The sequence below is a fragment of the Corythoichthys intestinalis genome, chromosome 9, assembly GCF_030265065.1.
Source record: "Corythoichthys intestinalis isolate RoL2023-P3 chromosome 9, ASM3026506v1, whole genome shotgun sequence".
In the NCBI taxonomy this organism is placed as follows: Eukaryota; Metazoa; Chordata; class Actinopteri; order Syngnathiformes; family Syngnathidae; genus Corythoichthys; species Corythoichthys intestinalis.
In genome coordinates, this window is record NC_080403.1 from 19709908 (window position 1) to 19727199 (window position 17292).

A 17292-nucleotide genomic window follows, 5' to 3' on the forward strand; every position below is an offset into this window, starting at 1 on the left:
TTATTGGCAAGTATGCTTGAATTTTGTTAGAAGCACTGTGTTGTATTAATCTTTTGTCATCGCCTTTTACTGCATTGCTTGAAAAGTCGTTGTAATATATAGTAGTATTTTGAATGGTATTTATTTAGCCAATGGAGGTTTGTGTAATGTCTTTTTTTATACATTTAATTGTGTGGCCCATGTAAAATATGTATTTCACCACCAATACATGGAGAAAGGATCACAGAAAATGCCTTTAATTTCATTAATTTAAGATCAAATATATCAAAATGTACAATGTAAAATAGAGTTAACTATAACATGATACAAAAAAGTCTATATCGCACATCTCTGACTGCAGTGCACTGTATTTTGCACTAAATTTCACGCATGGGTGCATATACAGTCTGAACTCATCTGATGATCCCATTTAAGCCTTGGTCTTATATTTAGCCCCAGCACAATTCAAGTATTATTCTTGTACTATGCAGTCCACCAATTCAATACTAACCCATTGACCTTTATGATTACTGAGTAGCATTTAAGTTTAATGCACCATTACATACTGTATTTATTGCAGTTATGTCGGAAATCTTTCCCTTGATGTGGCCACGACGGAGCATTGGTCAATCGATATGAGCAGTTATGTAATAATTCAGTTCAGCATCATAGTTAAGGTGGTTTCTACACAGATCCAGGCCTCTTCTAGACAGAAATGCCAAGAAAACAATAACCGACACTTTGACTATGACTACTATAACAGTTATACAGCAATATTATAAGCAGCCCTGTACACAAGCATCTTACATAAGCCCGGTAATGAGTCAAACAGCTTCATTTTTTTCAGGCCACGAAACACCCAGCGGTCATTTGCTCCTTGCCCACTTACCTCAGGTTCAATCAGTCACGCTTCTTCCGGGTCTTTATCGACACAGATGTGGAAAAACGAAAAGAAAGAAATACACCGATTTGCTTCTGTTCCGACTTTGGGAGCGCGGGACGGTCTCTTGACAGATGTTGGTATCATAGTTATGACTAAATCCGACTTGTATCAAACCCAGCATTCTGGATTAAGCAGCACAGCCAATGGCCACATCTGCCATTGCACTCAAATAGGTGCTCTTTCACTGTGCGTGTGTGTCTATGCATGTGTTTTCCGTTCATATTTTGGAATGACAAGTTGACTGAATGAAAACACACACGCACCCCCCCCTACACCCCCCCCCCCGCCCACACACACACACACACACATTTTGCCAGCCAGGCTGAGATTATTTTACACTAATGATGTAACTTTGCTTGGTGGCATCCTCTAAAACATACGTCAGGGAGTCTTGGTTTCATGAGTCAGTCTTTTTTCTTACAGTCTGCATTCACCCTAAACTCTTAAGTGCCTTCTAAAATTGGGTTCGGGTTTGGAATTAAGAGTTGGGTGTTCAAAGTAGGGTTAGGATTTTAAAGGGGAACTGAAGAGCTTTTCAGATTTCGCTCTTAAGTGTTTTACTCAGTTGAATTGTATTAAATGCGTCATTCGCTCTCTCAAAAAGTCACATAAAAAAAAAAAAAAAATAAATGACCGCGTAGTTTTTGAGTTATGGCCATAGCAACACCATAGCAACGAGGGACGCGCCGTCCTGCCGACCCCTACCTCGTGACGTAACTTCCAGGAAGCCTCGCCACCACTCTGAACACGGAAATATAGCACCACGCTATCCTCGACATATATTGCAAACATTTTCTGGGTTTTACTCGCGGGATTCGTCATGCCATCTCGATGTGTAGCGATATGAATTACTCACAGGAAGACTCGAGACTCTAGGAGTGGTCCAAAAAAAAACTTCTGCAAAGGTTTGGACCGTTTTTGTTAGCATGCATACAGGTCCCCAATCGGCTCATTGTTTTCATCATTTCAGCCACGACAGCTTTGAAAACCTACAACAATGCAACCTTGGTTTTCCAAAGACGTAAGTAGAACATTAATGGCTTTTTTTTTTTTTTATATAAACGAGGGGGACTCCTACTGCCAGTTTGTTGAAGTGCGACATTTTTTTTTTTTTTTTGCTGTTGGCCTGTCATAAGTAGATCGGTTGGCTGACATGTCGTCTACTCATGTGATTTTATTACTATATCAATAGGTGTTATGTAAATTCAAATGTCCCCAGCACCAAATAGGTCCTTGGCTCGTTGTTTTTTATATTTCAACATCAAGGTCTGCCTATTTGAAGAGGGAACAATAGCATCAAATAGATGCTGCTATGACTGGGGCATTATTATTTGATCACCAAGAAATGATTATTAAATTAAAATTGGGATTCATCCAATATTTTCATGCTGCTGTGATTTTTTTTTTTCCTCCAGGAAGCCAAACATAAAAAATTAAGTGGCGGAAACCCTCAACACGATGAAAAAAGCGTTGCAAGTCAGTTGCCACCCAGTTTCCCAAAATCAAGAGAGAGTGGGTCGAGTCATATGATGACCGAAGTGATGCGGTGTCCAGCGATGACGACTGAAGAGATCCTATGAGGCCTGCCAGATGCTGAATTTCTTCCGTCTGCGACATCAGATGACGATGATTTAGGAGAAATAAATGTAGCAAATTTTGATGATATGAAATCATAAACTAGTCATATATACAGTACACATTTTTTAAAAGAAAAATCAAGTTACCTTCATATTTTAATGATAATGCATTATCTTTGTATAGAGAACACTTCATGGTACAGAAAAGAGTAAATACATATTTCCCACTGCCATTATCATTTTTCAATGTTGCGCTAGTCCGTTGCTATCCTAACTTTGTGTTGCTTACTAAAATTATGCTCTTTGATGTGTGCCGTTGTGTGCTTGGTATAACATGTTGTGTCACAATCTGACAACGAAAGCTAATGCAGATTCAACATAAACCTGGTATCATTTATTATTGCGGCCCATTGAATATTTTTTCAGAATGTAATATAATTACAATATATTATATACCAATAGAATACATTAAACAGTCAACAAAATGTGTCAATGTTGTTAACAATTTATGGTTTTATTTTTTTAATGAAATTCATGCCCCTGTCAGTGCTTCAGCCTCCGCAAGTTTGGCTCTCACGTCTGGGATCTCCTGATGACACAGGCATACTCTTGGAAGGGTAATTACTTGACGGTTTACAGCAACACCTGGAAAATAAAATGGTTTTGTCATTTATTTTGAAATACCAATAACATATCATTCATTTAGCCACATTTGGGCTAGCTTTATCATATTTAGATCGGTAGGAGCTGTCCCATTACCTAAAATCCAGTTTTAGCTATGTGTAGAGCATTCATTTAGCCACATTTGGGCTAGCTTTATCATATTTAGATCGGTAGGAGCTGTCCCATTACCTAATATCCAGTTTTAGCTATGTGTAGAGCATTCATTTAGCCACATTTGGGCTAGCTTTATCATATTTAGATCGGTAGGAGCTGTCCCATTACCTAATATCCAGTTTTAGCTATGTGTAGAGCATTCATTTAGCCACATTTGGGCTAGCTTTATCATATTTAGATCGGTAGGAGCTGTCCCATTACCTAATATCCAGTTTTAGCTATGTGTAGAGCATGGAAAAATATACAACCATGTAATCGCATTCTAATAAAAAAATCACGATGCTGGATTTACCACTCACTCTCCCGTTCGTGAAGTGTCGAGCTGTCAATTGGCGTCATGACGCCATCTGCTGTGTCAAGTAAATCGCCGTCATCTGACGCCTCAGGTTCAAACATGTAGGGATTAATTGTAGTTCATCTTTCCTGGGAGCCTTTGCCATCGGTAGCGTCACGAAAGAGCGATCCTGAATGGTTACCTTTGGTGGAAATATCACTGACATCGTTGTTGCTGCTATGTTAGCTGTGAGTAGTCTTCTGTTGCCTACGTCACACTTCCGGGTTTGCGAAGGGACCATTAACGGAGTGCAAAAAAACTAAAAAAAAACCGCAAATTATCCTTACAATTACGTGTTGATAATGTCATGGTTGTTTTGACGAACTTGTCCCAAGTTTATATTCATAAAATTACACCAAAATCCGGAAAGGTCTTCAGTTCTCCTTTAAATCAGGGCTTTGAATACACTTTCAAAGACATGTTACAATCAGTGTTGGTTAATCTTATTGTAAAAAAGTGATTAGTTACAGTTACAAATTCACCCAAAAAGTAATTTAGTTAGTAACTCCGTTAACTCAATGGAAGAGTAATTAGTTACTTGGCAAAGTAAATGACGTTACTTTTCATGTTCTATACGTTTTTTACATGATCCATTCTATCATGTATTTCATATCAAATAAGTTTATATGAAATGATTTAACTGTGTTTTGAATTCCAAAACATAAAACATAGGTTGCACATTTTACATTTTTTAAAATTTCACCTACAGTGGGGCAAATAAGTATTTAGTCATCCACCAATTGTGCAAGTTCTCCTACTTGAAAAGATTAGAGGCCTGTAATTGTCAACATGGGTAAACCTCAACCATGAGCGACAGAATGTGGAAAAAAGCAGAAAATCACATTGTTTGACTTTTAAAGAATTTATTTGCAAATCATGGTGGAAAATAAGTATTTGGTCAACACCAAAAGGTCATCTCAATACTTTGTTACTTAGCCTTTGTTGGCAATAACGGAGGCTAAACGTTTTCTGTAACTCTTCACTCTTCGCTTGGTGTAAAGAAATCAACTGTGGGAGCAATTATTAGAAAATGGAAGACATACAAGACCACTGATAATATGCCTCGATTTGGGGCTCCATGCAAGATCTCACCCCGTGGCGTCAAAATGATAACAACGGTTAGCAAAAATCCAAGAACCACACGGGGGGACCTAGTGAATGACCTACAGAGAGCTGGGAACACAGTAACAAAGGCTACTATCAGTAACACAATGCGCCGCCAGGGACTCAAATCCTGCACTGCCAGACGTGTGCCCCTTCTGAAGCCAGTACATGTCCAGGCCCATCTGCGGTTCGCTAGAGAGCATTTGGATTATCCAGAAGAGGACTGGGAGAATGTGTTATGGTCAGATGAAACCATAATAGAACTTTTTCGTAGAAACACAAGTTCTCGTGTTTGGAGGAGAAAGAATACTGAATTGCATCCAAAGAACACCATACACACTGTGAAGGATGGGGGTGGAAACATCATGCTTTGGGCTGTTTTTCTGCAAAGGGACCAGGACGACTGATCTGTGTAAAGGAAAGAATAAATGGGGCCATGTATCGACAGATTTTGAGTGAAAATTTCCTTCCATCAGCAAGGGCATTGAAAATGAGACATTTTTCAGCATGACAATGATCCCAAACACACAGCCAGGGCAACAAAGGAGGGGCTTCGTAAGAAGCATTTCAAGGTCCTGGAGTGGCCTAGCCAGTCTCCAGATCTCAACCTCGTAGAAAATCTGTGGAGGGAGTTGAAAGTCTGTGTTGCCCAACGACAGCCCCAAAACATCACTGCTCTAGAGGAGATCTACATGGAGGAATGGGCCAAAATACCAGCAACAGTGTGTGAAAAGCTTGTGAAGAGTTACAGAAAACGTTTCGTCTCTGTTATTGCCAACAAAGGCTACACAACAAAGTATTGAGATGAACTTTTGGTTTTGACCAAATACTTATTTTCCACCATGATTTGCAAATAAATTCTTTAAAAATCAAACAATGTGATTTTTAGTTTTTTTTTCCACATTCTGTCTCTCTCTTGAGGTTTTACACATGTTGACGATTACAGTACAGGCCTCTCTAATATTTTCAAGTGGGAGACCTTGCACAATTAGTGGTTGACTAAATACTTATTTGCCCCACTGTATATAAGAGTGTAATGGTATACAAACTTTAACTTTGAAATGCTGTGAGAAAAAAAACTTTTTGTTTTTCTTCCTGTACTGAACCCGCACCGAACCATGACCCCCGTACTGAACTGTGGCTTGTGTGTACCATCACACACCTGATATATACAGTGCACATGTATTTTTCAATATGCAGGTGAAGCTTTGGATCTTTTCCGTCTCCTATCTTTGCTCTAGTTGTTTTGATTAAAAAAAAAAAAAAAAAAAAATCGCACAACGTTTATGGATACGTCATTCAAGAAAAGTTAAGGGCTAGTGACTAATTTTGGTACTAAAAAACAAAAACAAATTATTATTATTATATTGGAGCATCTATAAGGACAACACCCACTTGGTGATGATAATGCATACTCAACAGGAAAACAGTCCATTCTTTTCAATTAATTGTACCCACCTGAACGCCACGAACTGTTTGTGAAAAAAAAGTTGCCCGAGAGTTTAAGATGACGTTTGCCACGCTAAGTGCTAATGTTAGCGAGAAGGCGAGTAGGGCTGCAGCTATCGAATATTTTAGTAATCGATTAATCAATGAACTAGTTGGCTCGAATAATCGAGTAATCGGATAAGGAACATGAAAATTAAAATATCTGAGCTGAGCCTGAAACGGTTCATTTTAATTTTTTTAAATTAGGATCTATGTACAACAAAAGAACAATTGGCCAACTTGCATAGAAAAAGTCAGCTAGCTGAAATGCTATAAAATGCTAAAGTTTTTTTTATAATGCTCTTAACAAATGGTTCAGACATATTCCCGCAAAAAAATTGCTAAATATACCTATAAACTAAATTATGAATGCATTAAAAAACATTAGCTCGAACAAAAACTTAGCTTGCGCTGGTCTTAACAGGGAGCAGTTGGATTCAGCTATGTGAAAAGAAGCAGACAAGAGGGCAGTGTATCTACCCTAATCAATAAAACTAAAAGCAAACACTTTTAAAATAAACATTATAACGCAACTTTCATTAAACGAATACTCGAAGCAACAACATTTAATTCGAATATTTTTTTTCTAATCGAATACTTGAGTTAATCGATTAATCGTTGAAGCACTAGCTCCCTTCCACCAGCACTAGCTCCCTTCTACCTAGCATGGCGTTTCCAACGGCGTCACAGCCCCTCCCCTCCTCCCCCCTGCCGCTCTGCTCTCTCCTTGTCTCTAAGACATGTCGCACGTCATTCAACCAAATTGTAGTAACATGCACCTTCACATCCTCAGTAATGGTAATGGCATTGTAAAGATGGGAATTGTAATTAATTAGACTACTCACTACAGACAAAAAAAACACCATTAGTAACGCTTTATACCAGACACGTCCAAGGTGCGGCCCGGGGGCCAAATGCGGCCCGTGGTCAAATTTCATCCGGCCCCCAGCCTCTGTCATAAGATCAATATTGTCTGGCCCGCACACAGACTTAATAAATTGGTCAGCAGTATTGCTAACAGCATATGAAGTAGCCTACACACTAAATGCTGCTCCTCATTTACCCACTAAAAGGCAGCAGCACTTTAAGCAACATTACCCCATGTGATCCTTGACTTCCAATTTTCGAAAATGGCGACAATCAACAAAAAAAAAGTTGACTGCGATGGCTGACGCTTCAAGGATAGGTGGAAATTGGACTAGTTCTTCAATAGAATATGCAACAATTGTGTCTGCCTCATTTGCAAAGACACAGTCGCCGTTTTTAAAGAATTCAATGTGAGGCAATATTACCAAACAAGACACGCTAACATGGACGACAAGATTACAGGAAAGATATGCAGCGAGAAATTGAAGCAACTTTTGAAGCTAGTTTAATTTCACAGCAGCAGTATTTCGCAAGAGCCCGAGAGTCGAAAGAGAACGCTAGTTGCGAGATTGTTGAAATTACTAATTTAAAAAATATAATAAAACAAATGTGACACACAGAATGGCTTGCTAAAATTTGCTTAAATACAGTGCTGCTCAAAAGTTTGTGAACCCCCTCAACATTTTGGAATTTTCTATTATTTCAACCTGATTTCCTAATCAATCAATTCAGTAGTTTTTTTTTGTTTTTTTTAACAGTTCTGTTGTCGAGACTAAATTAAAAAGAGTTTTCATCAACTGATGTAGGTGCAAAATTGAACTGTTTGGTCACAACCAAAACCGCCATGTCTGGCGAAAAGTCAACACTGCATACCACCAAAAGAACCTTCTCCCAACAGTGAAGCATGGAGGTGGGAATGTCAAGATCTGGGCTTGCTTTTCATCCTCAGGACCTGGACAACTCCACATAGTCCAGGGAATCATGAATTCTGAGGAATATTGTCAAATCCTAGAACATAACCTGACGCCATCTGTTTTGAAGTTAAAGAAGGTGGAGCATGCAACATGATAATGATCCAAAGCATTCCAGCAATACAACCAAGGAATGGCTGAAAAAGAAGAAGATTCGTGTTCTGGACTGGCCCAGTCAAAGTCCTGACCTAAATCCCATTGAAATGCTGTGGCGGGACCTGAAGCGAGCAGTTCATGCCAGACGCCCATCAAACCTCTCTCAACTGACTGCTTTCTGCAAGGAAGAATGGGCAAAAATCCCCCAAAGTAGATGTGAGAGGCTGATTAGTCACTACAGAAACCGTTTGGTTGAGGTAATCTCTGCAAAAGGAGGCGCAATATCCTATTAACTGAAGGGGTTCACATACTTTTGCACACATGATATCTGAGTTTTTCTTAAATCAACCACTTTTGTTAAATAAAGAATGACAATATAACTATTTCTTTTGTTTCAGTCCATTATTTGGAATGTCAGTATTGTGGATTTGGGTATAACTTAACATTTAATAAGGTTATTTTAGTTTTTTTTTACAAACAATCTGACCATCGCTGTGGGGTTCACAAACTTTCGAGCAGCACTGTATATTGTTCTGCGTAAAGGACGTCAGCCAAGGTCGGCCCCCCACATTTTTACCACACCAAATCTGGCCCCCTTGGTAAAAAGTTTGGACCACATTACACCAGTTTTGAAATCGCTACACTGGTTTCAAGTAAGTCAAAGGATAGACTATAAAATACTACTGCTCGTCTACAAAACACTTAATGGCCTTGGACCAAAATACATGCTTGACTTGTTAGAGTCCTATGAGACATCTAGACCCCTAAGGTCGTCTGGAACCGGTCTTCTGCATGTTCCAAGAACAAGAACCAAGCAGGGTGAGGCAGCATTTAGTTATTATGTTCCTCACCTCTGGAACAAGTTACCCGAACGTCTGAAGTATGCTCAAACTGTTAGCTCTTTTAAATCAGGGCTAAAAACGCTTTTGTTTAGCACTGCATATCTTTAACTGTCTATATATTTCAATCTACCTGCTTTCTATTCCTCTTGTTTTTATCTCCATTGCTGATTTCAATTATTATTAGTAGTAGTAGTTTTTGTTTTATTTTTATTTTATTTATTTATTTTTATTCTGTGATTAAATGCGATCTTTTGTCTTCGTTTCTACGTTGTGTTGATTTAAATGTGATTTTTATGATCTTCATGTGATGTAAAGCACTTTGAATTGCCTTGTGTTGAATTGTGCTATATAAATAAATTTGCCTTGCCTTGCCTTGCCCCTGCTTTATACTCTAACGCCATTATTAACAAACTTGGTTACAATCTCAAGATAATATTTTAAATACATATTATTAGGGTTTGAAACAAGGGATAAGGGTTCGATATTTAAATTTCAAGCCACAGTTAAGGATTCGAATTAGGATTTTGAACTTGGGTGAGAGTTCCAAAATAAGGGACAGAAAACAGGGTTAAGGATTGCAATCAGGGTTAAACTATAAAAAGTGGGTTCAAGGTTAAGAATTAAGGTTTAAAACATTGGGGTTATGAATCATTAGGGTATGAAAAAAAATAGGATTTAGAATTATAGCTTTTAATTTTTTGGAAAATTTGAATTTTTAAATAACAATTATTAAATATTGATTACCAAAGTTTCATTTCATACCAAGATTAGGGTTTCAAATGAGGGTTTAAAAGTGTTTTTTATTATTTCAAGGTAAGACTTGGGTTTGTTTCTAATAGTTGCATTGAACCACAACAAATGCACATGTGAAGATTTAAATAATGCTTTAGTGCACGGTTGGTAAAACCGGTCCTCAAGGGCTGCAGTGGGTCCTGGTCTTTGTTCCAATCGATACAGCACAGACGGTTTAATCAATAAGTTTTCAGCAAAAACAAGAAGCACCTCACTGAAATCAACTGTCCCACTGTCCGTGGGTTGGGAGCCGGGTGATGTATGCAGCGGCTATAGTTTCCTCCCGGTTTGGCCCGGCAGAAGCTGCGTCTCCTTGTACTGGGTGCCGGGGGGGGTGCCCCCTGGTGATATACCGCTCACCCCTCCTGGCCCGGGGGTGGGTCGGGTGGGGGCCGTGGCCCTGGGTTGGCGCCCGCGTGGCGTCTTTGCTCGTCTGCGTGGCTGTCGCGCGCTTGGCGGGGCACGTGTGAGACTGGATGTGATAGCGATAGCGATAGTGATGGCGATGGGGCGGCCTTAGGGTCGGTCGCCAACGGGCTTAAACTCACAAGGCATTCACACGATTACTGGGTTCTAGAGCACGGAGCTTATTTGTGTACTCTCTACCCCTTTCAATCACTTAGCTTATAGACTCCCCCACCCCCGTCCCCCTCTTTCCCTGGTCAACAGGCCCCCCCACATGGTGACAACCGGAAATACATTTAGCTGATGATAGCACCAACATATTAGTAGTTAATGTAGACATTCAATGTATTTCTTGTTGTTGTTTGTGTTTCTTCTTTCTTCTCTTGTGTTCCTTTTCTTCTGTTCCCCCATAACCCCTTCCTGTTCGTTGCTCATAATAAACCAGGTATGTTGAATGATCACAATGGGAGTATGTCATACTCTTAATGTGAAACGTTAAAACTGTTCAGACCAACCGGGCACGTAGACTTCCATCCTCAGTGTCAAACAGCTGAACAGGACAGGTTTATGGAGATGAAGATTATATTTTTCAGCACAACCTAGCACCTGCTCACAATGCCAAAACCACTGGTAAATGGTTTATTGACCATGGCATTACTGTGCTCAATTGGCCTGCCAACTCTCCTGACCTGAACCCCATAGAGAATCTGTGGGATATTGTGAAGAGGAAGTTGAGAGACACCAGACCCAACACTGTGGATGAGCTTAAGGCCGCTATCGAAGCATCCTCGGCCTCCATAACACCTCAGCAGTGCCACAGGCTAATTGCCTCCATGCCACGCCACACTGAAGCAGTCATTTCTGCAAAAGGATTCCCAACCAAGTATTGAGTGCATTGCTGATATAATTAATTGAAGGTTGACTTTTTTGTATTAAAAACACTTTTTTGTATTGGTCAGATGAAATTTGTTTATTTTTTGAGATAGGGATTTTTGTTTTTTCTTGACTTTTTTGCCAAAATCATCAATATTAAAACAATAAAAGGCTTGAACAGGTAAATGGTGGTGCCCTCTTTGTTGGTACTCGCCGATACCGATACCACTATTTCGGGCCGGATCGGCACCCCCTACCGATACTGGTATAGGTATCGGAGCATCTTTAGTTAAAATTTAGAGGTTAGTAGTGGGCTTTGGGTGCTCTAAAAGTGGGTAAAAAGAGAGAAAAACGTCACTGAAAGTGACCTGGGAAGTCCTTTTGTTGAACCCCCGTGAGACTGGACATAGAACAAGCTAAGAGGCTGAGCGACACTATGATATGGGCAGCCGAACAGCTCACAAGATAAATCCACTCTAATTTTTCTATGGTTTGTCAATCAGCATCGGGGAGGTTGCGATGGTACGCAGCAATCAGCTCATGAGATAAGGGCACGTTTATTGGTGGACTCGTCCGTCGATCAAAAAAGGGGAGGCTTCAATAGTGCACAGTCAATCAGCTCACGGGATTAAGCCACTCTTAATGGCAGTCTCATCGGTTGAAGAGGCTGCAGTGGTGCTCATTGGTGCTCTAATGCAGTGTTTTTCAACCTTTTTTGAGTCACGGCACATTTATACATTGGAAAAAATCTCGCGGCACACCAGAAACCAAAAATGTTTCAAAATTACTTTCTGTACAGAACATTTAATTATAAAATAATTTCTCAGTATTTATACTTACTCACAATGAAACTTGAGTCTGTTTAGATGAACAAAAAAGCAGATATCCTGGCAGAAATCTTCTTCAACAGCTATTAATCATTCTGTTTTTATTTTTATTTTTTATAGCTGTTAGGCTTGAAAAACTTAGAAGAATCAGACAGGGGGACTTTTGCAATGTCTTTAACAGCATCAGGGCCAAGCATCTTGCTGACAATGGCTTTGCAGACAAAAACCGTATTTTTCGGACTATAAATGGCAGTTTTTTCATAGTTTGGCTGAGGGTGCGAGTTATACTCCAGAGCGACTTATGTGTGAAATTATTAACACATTATCATATCATTTCACATGTTATTTTGGTTTTTGGAGTAAGACTGATGGTTTGGTAAAAATTTTAGCATGTTCTTTAATCTATAGTTATCTGAATACTTCTTGATAGCTATGTTACGTTAACATACCGGCCACGTTCGCATTTCTTTGTTCATGCATCATGTAACATCATACAATACTCTTATTCAGCATGTTGTTCTCTATTGTATTTTTATTTTAGATTGCCTTTCAAGATGACATATCTGTTCTATGTGTTGGATTTTATCAGGTAAATTTCCCCCAAAAATGCGACTTATACTTCGGTGCGATTTATACAGTATATGTTTTTTTCCTCTTCGTTGGGCATTTTATGGCTGGTGCGACTTATAGTCCGAAAAATACGGTAGTATTAACTAAAGTTGCACCGATACCGATACCAGTATCGGCAGGGGTTGCCGATCCGGCCCGAATTGGAGGTATCGGTATCGACGAGTACCAACATTCAGGGCGCCGATACCATCAACTGGCGTCACTTGAGCGGAAATGAACTATCCTCCCCATGTGAGCTAACTTCCCAAATCCCGATGCATGACATCTGTATGTTTTTGATTAGAAATTACCACACAAAATATTTTCGTCTTCAATATTTAGGATGTTCACTACAATGCATATCCGCGATGTTGCGCTGCTTTTCTAACATGGCATTCACAAACGATTAGCATGCGTAAGCTAACGCCCGCTGTTGGAGTGCCGATGGGATCAGAAAGTTTAAGACCCTGAGAGACTAAGCAAACTCATGGTTTCATGATGAACAATGAGTGGCAAATTAAGAGCGTCGTACTTCAAACTCGTCTTGTTTATGAGAGTCGATTCTCATATGCTGGTGTTGTGCAGTAATGAGCAGAAGTGGCTTCTGTGGCCAGAAAACCCTCAAGCGGCGCAGCGCGAACACTAGATATAATCAGATAGCAACCTAGATGTCCTGTGTTAGATCCCATGCTAACTCTAGCGCGCACACACTAGATATCATCAAATAGCAACCTAGATACGCTACATTAGATCCCATGCCATTAGCTGCGTGAGCCCAGAGTGACACCATATTGTCCATTGATGAATTAGAAACCGCCATGACTGAATGGAAGTTAAGCAGGCCAAATCAATCCATACCAATGACTATAGATAATGCTGCAAATACTGTTAATTCAGCACATGTTACAGATGGACTCAGACCACAAATAGGATGTTTTGCTTATATGGTAAATATAGCTGCTAAGAGAGCTGCAGCAATCAACAGTGTGCCCCACTTTACAAACAGTTAAGATTGTTCTCGGCACTTATATACAAAATTTCTTCACATCAGTAAGAAGTGGGCACATAATTATTATGCACTAAAATGCTTGTTTATATGATGGCACTGTTATTTTTGCTTGTTAGCAAAAAAAAAATTAAAAAAATAATAACAGTTGTATTTTCTGTTTCAGAGCATTAAAGAGCATATGACACGAGTAAAAAAGTCTTAAATGGCATTATTATGTGAATTAGAATCATATTTTGAGACGATTCGACTATATACAACAATTTAGAAAAACACAGATGACGAGAAATTAGTTTTTTAATCTGCCGGTTAGCCACGCCTACCATTATAGGGTTTTAGCGTCCCCAACAGGTGGATGACGTCAGCGGTAGACTGGGCTCATCGGTTTTACTATTCAGCCCATTGAGGGGGAATTATTCAGAACGAGGAAAACGCGACGAAGAGAGCCGCAAAATGTCATTGTTTCTGTCTCTTTACTTCAATATTTTTACAGGATATTCTTTTTATCCAAGTATTTTCCCCAATAGCTATATAAATGGCTTGAGAAGGACCAGTCAGCCCGTCGAGGGGGAACTATTCACAACGAGGAAAACGCGACGAAGAGAGCGGCAAAATGTCATTGTTTCTGTCTCTTTACTTCAATATTTTTACAGGATATTCTTTTTATCCAAGTATTTTCCCCAATTGCTAAATAAATGGCATGTTCATGACAAATAACAGTCTTGTGCTGAATGGAATATGAAATAATAAAAATGCATTTACTCAGGACGACATGGCAAAATTACTCCATAATGGTCAAAAATGTCGACTTCACCTTTACTGTCGCACCTCCCGAACGATATTTTATGACACCTAAATCGGACATATGTCATTTCCCTTCCCCAGCTTCGGAAAATGTAAACAAACCAGAAGCCGTGACAGCTAGCCGACATGCTAACCCGAACCGAGTGATGTTTCAAAGTCTTCGAAGTGGAAAATCACATAACTTTCCTGGATTATTTGACATGACGACCCGGTTGTCGATTGTCTTAGTGGATCGGCAAACCGCCCGGCGGAGAGCAATTTACAGTTCGTTCCCCGGAGGAGGGTGGCTGGATTTGTTGTGCAGCTAACGTGCTGCTGCTAATTAGCATTAGGAGACCTTTTTACATGTCTATCAATGATCAAACGTAAGTAGTCCTTCATTTAAAGGAAGTTTGTAGTGTTTACTTTGTAATCGCTGTATTCGTATTTGACATAATACAAAACAAGATGTTTACTCACTTCCTCATAAGTCCAATGGTCCCACAGTAAATATCCACGGTGAATGGGAACCTTTTGAAACTCCAAAAAGGTGCATACACCTCTCCCTCATACAGAATGATTTTTCTGCAGCCGTTTGGCTGGCGTGATGCGAAAAATAAACGTATCAATCCGCAAAATCAGCTGAATCCTTCGTCCTCATACACAACAGTACACTGTAGCGTGAAGAGGACGTCTTCTACCGTACACGTCACAGCGCCCTCCTCCTCAATGCAAGACCGAAGCCGGAAGTCACTCATTTTCATGGCGCGGGATTCAAAAAACTAAATACAAATAGCGATCGCTTCCACACACATCCAAGCGGCCCATATCATTCAGGGGCATAAAATACCGCGTGTATTATGAAATAAACATGCTTTTTCGTGTCACAGGCACTTTAAATGTATTGAATTGTATCGAAAATCGTACCGAACCATGACTTAACTGTATCGTTGCATCCCTTATACATATATATATATATATATATATATATATATATATATATATATATATATATATATATATAGATATAGATTATATATATATATATATATATATATATATATAATTTTTTTTTTTTTTTTTTTTTTGCAAACAGTGGTATCGGAATGGTATCGGTATCGGTCGATAATGCACAGGCAGGTATCTGTATCTGGATCGGACCCGAAAAATGGTATCGGTGCAACACTAGTATTAACCCGTGAGAGTCGAAGGACGCGCCGGCGCGTCCTCAGCGCACGTCGTCTTTGAAGCGCCCTTACGTTTTAATTACGTCACCCACATGCCGTTGGTTGGTCTCGTTTTAAAGTGCGGAAGTTGCGGTTTACTCTCGTTATTATTTGAAGTCAATCGACCAACTAAAACGTGAGATATTGTCATTTAAGTTTTATAGTTTTATTGTCATCTCAAAAAAACATTAAAACGCTGCATGGATAATTTGTTTATGTCTATATTTCCATAATTTCTTGTCCTTTTTCAAAACGGAAGCTCCATGAAAAAAACACAAATCAAACGAACCCTTTCGAAGTCACAGTGGAAGCACAAAATGCGTTTTTTTATTTTAATAAATATAACTGTCCTTCGAGGTTCCACCGAACGAGAGGGAGGAGTGTTCTGAAGCAGCAAGGTGGCGAGCGACGGCCGTTTGGATCGAGCAGCGACTTTGTGTGCCTTTGAGAATGAGCGGAAAACTAAATTTAGCGCAAGCAATTGTGCTTTTTGATGAACTTGAGGAAGAGGATGGTCCAAATTCGTCATCATCGTCTTCTTCGGAAGAGTCCTCGAGTGAAGATAGTGACGGATTTGAACACGTGGGTGACTCCATCGACGAGCAGAGGTAAGCCAACTCACATTTTTTTTTTATGCTGTAAAAGTTTCTTTTGAAAGTTTCTTTTGATATTGCAAGACAACGTTAATTTTGATGCAATATGAGTGTGTGTTTTTGTATATAATAATAAAATGTGCATATCAGATCAAAGTCGTACGTGCACTGTGTATCCCAGGCAGGAATTTATAATTTGTGGTGTTCTTCTTTCTATATGAAGATTAGGGATGTAGCACATATTCAGCTATGGTATTCTTTCTATTGTCATAATATAGATTTCCACTATTATTTATTGCTGTATATATTTTTATTTTATACTTTATTATTTTCATAAATACTGACTTTTTTTCATGTACATTTATAGTGACAATGAAAGTAAAGTGAAATGAAAATGGAAGGGTGGATGGGTGGAAAGAGGACCGACACCCCATGGAAGTGTGGGCTGTGTGATGTAGCCCTGTGTCCAATTCCAGGACGAAACTGCTTTTCGGAGTGGCATGCCTGAAAAAAATTTAACTTGTTTATTGTAAATATTTTTGAAACTACTTTTTTTTCCAATGTTATATGTATATTTTTTTCCCCACAATCAGTCTTCTCAATTTGTGTATATAAATGTGTGTTCAAGAAGCTTGATTGTGTGTAGGCATGTGCCGGTATGAGATTTTGATGGTACGATAACCGTGAGCAAAAATACCGCGGTTTCACGGTATCACGGTGTTGCAATTATAGCTCCAAAATTTTGAGATGTATGGGGTTTAAAAAAAAAACAAAACAAAAAAACCTTTTTTCCATTGAACAGGTTTTTTTTTTCAGAACATATTTGCAAATTGGAACATGAATATAATGTGAAAATAAATAAATTAACAAAAAATAAATATTTTATATAAAATTAAAATAAATAGAACCTAGACTATACCCACAGCCAGAGCTCAAGTTGCTCAATGATAGAGCAAGAACAAAATAATTGCTATATAAAAGTAAAAACACTTCTAAATAAAATTAAAAATATATACTGTATGACTTTTTTTGAGGAGGAGAAGCTGAAGTTTCGCCATTTTCAGCCACTGTGTCAACTCTCTTCAACATGATGTCATGCCTTTGTGTTAAAAAGAACAAAGAATTCATAAGTTAATAAGT

At 39.0% G+C, this 17292-nt stretch overlaps 1 protein-coding gene and 2 long non-coding RNA genes across 9 annotated transcripts in view; 1 reads left to right on the forward strand and 2 right to left on the reverse strand.

The window, feature by feature from the left end:
- The window catches only part of lactbl1b (lactamase, beta-like 1b), a 99446-nt gene that overhangs the window by 41466 nt on the left and 40688 nt on the right, over window positions 1-17292 (reverse strand). For 2 of the 7 annotated variants that reach the window (XM_057845792.1, XM_057845789.1), the window contains exon 1: window positions 869-1013. The exons of the other annotated variants lie outside the window; for them this stretch is intronic. The gene's annotated coding sequence lies outside the window, so the exon portion shown is untranslated. Of the gene's footprint in view, window positions 1-868; window positions 1014-17292 lie in introns of those variants that run through there. 7 annotated transcript variants of the gene reach the window in all.
- Window positions 1632-2682, forward strand: LOC130921656 (uncharacterized). The gene is made up of 3 exons (XR_009064386.1): window positions 1632-1827; window positions 1893-1943; window positions 2338-2682. It is a non-coding gene; the product is annotated as an uncharacterized LOC130921656 (long non-coding RNA).
- LOC130921655 (uncharacterized) lies at window positions 2993-3934 on the reverse strand. Its single transcript, XR_009064385.1, has 2 exons — window positions 3629-3934; window positions 2993-3144 (listed from the first exon to the last, which is right to left on the reverse strand). It is a non-coding gene; the product is annotated as an uncharacterized LOC130921655 (long non-coding RNA).